This window comes from Dipteris shenzhenensis, chromosome 33 (assembly GCF_047967505.1).
Source record: "Dipteris shenzhenensis isolate YYH24624 ecotype China chromosome 33, Dip_SZ_1.0, whole genome shotgun sequence".
Lineage (NCBI taxonomy): Eukaryota > Viridiplantae > Streptophyta > Polypodiopsida > Gleicheniales > Dipteridaceae > Dipteris > Dipteris shenzhenensis.
The window spans coordinates 27,979,158-27,985,530 of record NC_141628.1 but is presented as its reverse complement, the minus strand read 5'-3'; positions in this window follow the sequence as shown (position 1 = coordinate 27,985,530).

Below are 6,373 nucleotides of genomic sequence, written 5' to 3'. Positions count from 1 at the left end.
CCCAAAATTACCATTATTGAAGTTTTTGGATCAGACGGTCGTGATTTACGCTCCGTCTTCCCTCACCATTGACAGTGAGAGAGAGAAGAGAGAGAGAGAGAGAGGAGAGAAAAAAATGGAGGATTTGAAGGGATGAGAGGAGAGAGAGATAAATATGCTTATCCAATCAAAGCATTCCAAAAAAAAAGTGAACATAAAAATAACTAAATACTTGAGTTTTCTCTTTGGAGGCCAAATGATTACTAAGGCCTACCCATTGGGGGCAGGCTAAAAATCCAATGGTGCGACAATGGAGTACTAAGAAACAGCGAGAAAAACCGTCAATAGGCCTTCACAATCCACCAGCCAAGCTACCCCCACAGTTTGTTGTGAGGTGTATATCCAGCTAGGATATAGGTGGAAGTATCCATCGAATGTGTGAAAATTGCTTCTTCTAGCTACTCACCTGCCATTGGCCCTTCTCTCCTTTTGACCAAGTCCGCGGTTTGTGAACCTAGTGTTAAGAATGAGTCCATGCATGGATTGCTTATAGCTATTAATTGTATGTTTGAAAGTGTAACATTTTGTTGCTCAATGTCAAAGCTATAATATAGTAAAGAAAATAAGAAGTTGGGCTATAGCACCGCCTACTAGTAACCCTAAAACAACAATACTTATAGGGCATTGTGAACCTTTGTCTTTCATTAATTAACTCACGTCTTGTAAAAATTGTAAGTTGGGAAGCATTTGAGGACCAACCTTTTTCCTCTGATAGAGGAAGTAAAGAAGACAAGGTCAAACATAACCTCATCTACGTCTAAGAGACAATACTTCATATGGGGGAGAGCAATATGGCTTCATTGACCCTCTCAAATTGACTTGCATCACACCAATTTGTTAACGTCATCCTTGCAAGGCACTAGTACGTTGATCATAATGGTATTGGGAATTTGGACAAACCAAAGACTCCTTCCTTTTTTATGTTTATGTGGTGGAGTGAAGAACAAACATGTGTGTAATTGTTGTGACATAGTGACGAAAGTGCACTATGTCAACAATGATGGGGGCATCATTACATTTAATTGTGTCTATAAAGGTGGATACTATGACAAAGATCAATACTATTGACAAGAGTTTTTCTTATTTTCCTTGTATCAAATCAATTGTGTTAAGGGGGTCAATGTGGACTATATGTTTCCCAAGTCTTTAAATATTATAGAACGCATCAAATTGTGTGCAATCGCCACAAATAAGCAGAAGGATGGACTATATGTTTTCCAAGTCTTTAGATATTTTGTAAATGCATCAGATAATGTGTAAGTTAAAGAAGAAATCGATCTAAAGAGGATGCCATGAGTTATGTTAAAGAACTTCATGTACCTCCATTTGACTCCATATTGACTCAACCATGGCTAGAAGACTATTAGAAGTGAAGGAACCCCCATCCAGTTCATTTGCAATATTCGAACTTGAAAACAAAGCATCCCCATGGTTACATGCTCCACTTTGATTACTATGTTATTGGTGGGTGCCATATTACAGAGGCAAGGAGGCATCTATGCTTGGAGTATCTTCAGTATCCATACTTTAAGATGACAAAGTACATAGAACTAGAGAGGAGGCTGCAAATGCTAATTGCCATGGGAACATAAGAATAAGAATTATAGCTGTTCCTTTGTCACGAAGAGAAAACTCATGTTGTGATTTTCTTTGAATCACCTATGACTGTACATGCATTGTTTCTTCTCAAGACAATTGCTATGTATTTTCAAGGCTCTTGCAATGATTTTGTTTTCTTATAGGCGATTAGCAAATGCTAACCCAATTTGTTCATTGATTGATCCTATGATGAAGAAGTTCCTTCCGGAGTTTTTATTTTTGGGCTGGCAACCTGTATCTTCATGTAGCTATGCTCCAGACATGTTATGATGCCCCTATTATGCTGGCCAACTAGATGGAAGAATTTGAATGGCTATTCACCTTTACCACCCCCATCCTCTTGATGTTTGCCTCATCTTTTGCTATTCATCTACCTATGATTGACTAGCATTGCTCCTAGTACTTTACCAAGTCCTAAAGCTACCTAAGGACCTGCAATAAACAACACGCACACTCTCTATTAACCATGTGCTAAAGAAATGCATCTCCAACAATCTCGTAATCTTCTTTGATGATTTGTGCTTGTCATATCTTCTTCTCGATCTTCATTGACTTGCTCTCATGCTGCATAGACTCCCATGTGGATAAAGAAGAACTTGAGATAGAGAGTCATGTTGAGGAATTTGTCTTTTTTTATCTCCAAAGTCTTTTTTCTTGCTATGGTTTTCTTTGGTTGACACATAGCTGATTTGATTGGCCCCTTTATGTCCTTTTTTTAGCTAGGGAGGTCAACCACTATGTTGACTACCTCCTTTGACTTTTTATGGTCCTTTTTTTATCATTTCAAAAGTACTTATTTAGTCACATTTGAGAGCTACCTTCCCTACCATTTAGGTCTTAATATATTGGAAGAAACTACTTTTACATTTCAAGGCTAGTCAAGGCTAGTCAAGGTCTTAATATTTTGAAAGAAATTACTTTTACAATTCAAGGCTAATCATTGCATAGCAAGAGCCCTCTTTTGTGTGCTCCCATTCCTTGAATAATTATAGAGCCACTGTCTACCCTCTACGTGAATGAGCATCATGACATTTCCAAATTTGCATCACATGCTTGTCAAAGAAACACAATTGCTGAAAGTCTTCCCTTCATCATTTTTTGGAGATTTGCTCTCTCAAATTTGTGAAGCAATCCTCTCCATGATTGAGATTTGCTAACCTTCCATGAGTGAGATTTCATCTATTGAAGGTGCCTCATTGGATGTTGAGGAAGACGTTTTAAGTTCATGGACTTATTATTAGTCACTAGCAATGGAACCTCCCCATCTTACTTCTCAAAGCAAGAAATTCCCTAGTATGAACTTTACACATTGGCACACAAAGGTGGCACACAAAGGTACGCCTTGTCCTTATGCAGTACTATGTGTGGAAAGTCATTAAGGGAACTTAGACTAAGCCTGAAGGAAATATAGCTATGGTGATTGTATGGAATGATAAAAATGATTGAGTGCTTACCATTATTGGTATGAGTCTTGTACACAATATACTCATCACCTTATCTTGACAGAACAACTCAAGCGGTATGGAGAACTCTAAATGATCTATTTGGAGAAGATCTTGATAATTCCAAACTCTTTCTCAAGAAGTAACTTTATAAGATGTCCATTAAGGATTCCTTCTTGAAGTACAATCTTAATGCTTTAGGTATCAACTCATTGCCTTGAAAGCTCCTCCTCGTGACGATGATAAGAAGGCTATTCTTCTTAATATTCTCAAAGATAATGCCAGCTATGCAAATATTATTGGTGACCTTTGAGTTTCTTGTGAGATGAAATATAAAGTAATGATTGCTACATTCATGGACAATGATCATTGCTACAACACACCCGTCACTCTAAAATTAGGAGCAATGTATACTAGAAGCAAGGACAGCACCAGTAAACACTTTGCTAGCAAACATCCAAGTGTACTTACTGTAAGAAACGTGGACATATGGCCAATGGATGCTTCAGACGACTTGAAAAGCTTGAAGAAGAAGTGAATCTTGTGGAGGCAGAGTCCGACCAAGAAGCTGACAATCCACCTCACAATGCTCTCACTGCCATGGCAGATCTTTCCTTTGGGAAAGATAGTCCTGATTTTTCGGCTTTCTAGTTCTACTTTGTTGAGTCAATAATGGGTTCTTTTCCCTTGCATTAGCATAAAATGAATGTTTTGTGTGTCTATCAGGTACTTTGCCGTCAGTCATCCCCCAAAAATGGTTGTAATAGCTTGTCCCCTAAAAGGCTCCATGATATGTTCTATACCCGGCCTAGGGCAAGGGGGGTTTGTCTACAGAGGGCGTTATGGTGGTCTTTACCCCACTTGTGTCATTAGGATGGACCAATGTATAGGTGTGAACATCAAGAGTCTTATCAGGCCTACCATGATAGTGCAGGTGTTGGCTCCATGAGGAGCAGTAGTGGGTTCATTTCTTCAACCGCATACAAGGTTTGTTTCTAGTCCTTCTCACCCTAGCTTCGAAGAGGGTGAGAATCCTAGAGTTTTATGGGTGTGAAGAGTCCTTGTGCAAGTGGACCATTTGTCCAAGTAGATTAGATTTGACATGGTCCTATGTGACCTCACCTATGAAGTGTCAGAGTGTAGAAGATAAGGCCTAGCCCAGCCTATAAATGAGCCTCCTATTGTACTTGCTCATTACACATCTATTACATCATTACTAGTGCCTCATTCTTTATGTCCCATCATGTGAAAGAAACTTGGTCCCTCAAGCAACATCTTGGTACAGTAACCAAAATGAAAAAAACCTCTCACAGTTACAAGCATAGGACCAAGGCTATGCAATGCATGTAGAGCCTGGCATATGGCAGTAAGTATCTTCTAGCAATTTTCTAATTGTGAAACATTTCATAAGCTCCTCACAAACTAACTATTGTATTATTCTTATCTCATCACCGTTCTTCTTGAAGCAATTTTGTGAATGAGGTTGTTGGACGAGAAACATCTAACAAACTTTATGTCATAAAAAGTGTAATCAAGAAGAGAATTCATATCCCATTCTTTGCAATCCTCATCTGTATTGCAAGGGGATGTACTTGATTTAAGAAACATTGTAGACCCATCAAAAGTTGCTCACTTACATGCTGTTGCTGTCATTACTAGACAAGGGTACTTGGCCATTTATAATAATTTTGTAAATGTACTGTGAGGTTAAGGTCTAAAGAATCCATTAGTGCTGAGACCAACTATGAGATTAGCAAGGAAGAAAACAAATTGGTTGTCCAAGACTCAAGGAATTTTGGGAGGAAGAATTCAAATAGAAACTTTGATTTTTTCCAATGTTTTTTAGAGTACCCCTTGAAAAAATTTTGGCCACACTGAGTTCTTCATCATATTTCTCATCTTTCATTAGAAATCCTACTTTATTTCCCCTTCTTTATTTGGGATAATGTATCTTTCAATTGTCCACCCATAAATCAATGTCTTGAACTAATTCACACTCATGATACTTCATGTCAACTATCATCTTTTTGTCAACCATTTTCCCACCTCTATAAGTAGATATCCATCTTGAACGAGGCTCCTACAACCCACACTACTCTCTTGATGCGTTCTTGTATTGGATCGTGCTAATGCCATTATCTAAGGAGACATTATCATTAATGGAAAATCTTCAAATGTATAGCTACACAAGACAAAGACAACAAAGCCAAGGTAGGCATTAATAGATATGCATTTACACCTTTACCATTTCCCTCAAAACCCTATAAATTTTCATTGCTTGTTGCATGCACTTAATAGCCTTGATACCTTTCTTGCAAGCTTAATGAAAGAAAAAAACATGAGATAAAAAAGAAAGGGATCTTTTTGAAAGGGTAATGAAAACATGAGCACTATTCCTTGTTAGGAGAAGAAGACATGTCTTGAAAGAAGAAGACAATCATCACCTTAGAGGGGTACATTATCCTTGAGCCCTCGAGAAGAAGCCTTATTGTCAGCACCACTAAAACTATTAAATAGTTTAACATTGATATATTGGTTAAGTGGAGATTGAGAGCCTAAAAAGGGGAGCTCGGCCCCCTTATTGTCCTTCATAAACGTTGGATGCATATGCAACCTTGGAAAGAAGATGTTGTGGAGCCTATGGAATGATTAGATCTACCTTATGGTTGGAAAATTTGCCAAGCATTGCCAGATGCTGCCCAAATGGTAGCCAAGTGATCTTTGAGTACAGGCCCTCCTAGCTACGTACCCTCCTCAATCAACCAAAAGAGTTGGTTGGGAATTATCCAAGGAACATTCCACCACATATTTGCTCTTGGGGCTAAGTCTCCAATACCAATGCCATGTGTTCACCCATGTGCCAAGGAGGTCTAGTCCTCTTTATTTCCATTAAGCACATTGATGCCATGAGGGGCTTTTTGGGCCACACCAAGGCCCCAAAGGCCTATATTTCCAACGCCCCCCCCCCCCAATGGTCTTAACAACATGAGTGAGAGCTCGATAGACAAACACCGTTGATCACCCACGTAGGGCTAGACTAGCTAATCAAATTTTGATCACCCACATAGGTTCAGATCACACAAACAATGATGATCACCTACACACAAGGCCAAGTTGTCCAATCAAATTCCTAGATAGCTCATGAACCATTTATTAACTATCACAAGCCATTAATCTGCATGCTAGTAGCTACATGAGAAATCATCACAAAAGGTACTATTGTCAAAGTTTGGATAAGTAACTATAGTTAGAGCAATCGCGGGTTGCAACCTCCCTAACCGTGCAAATCCTCT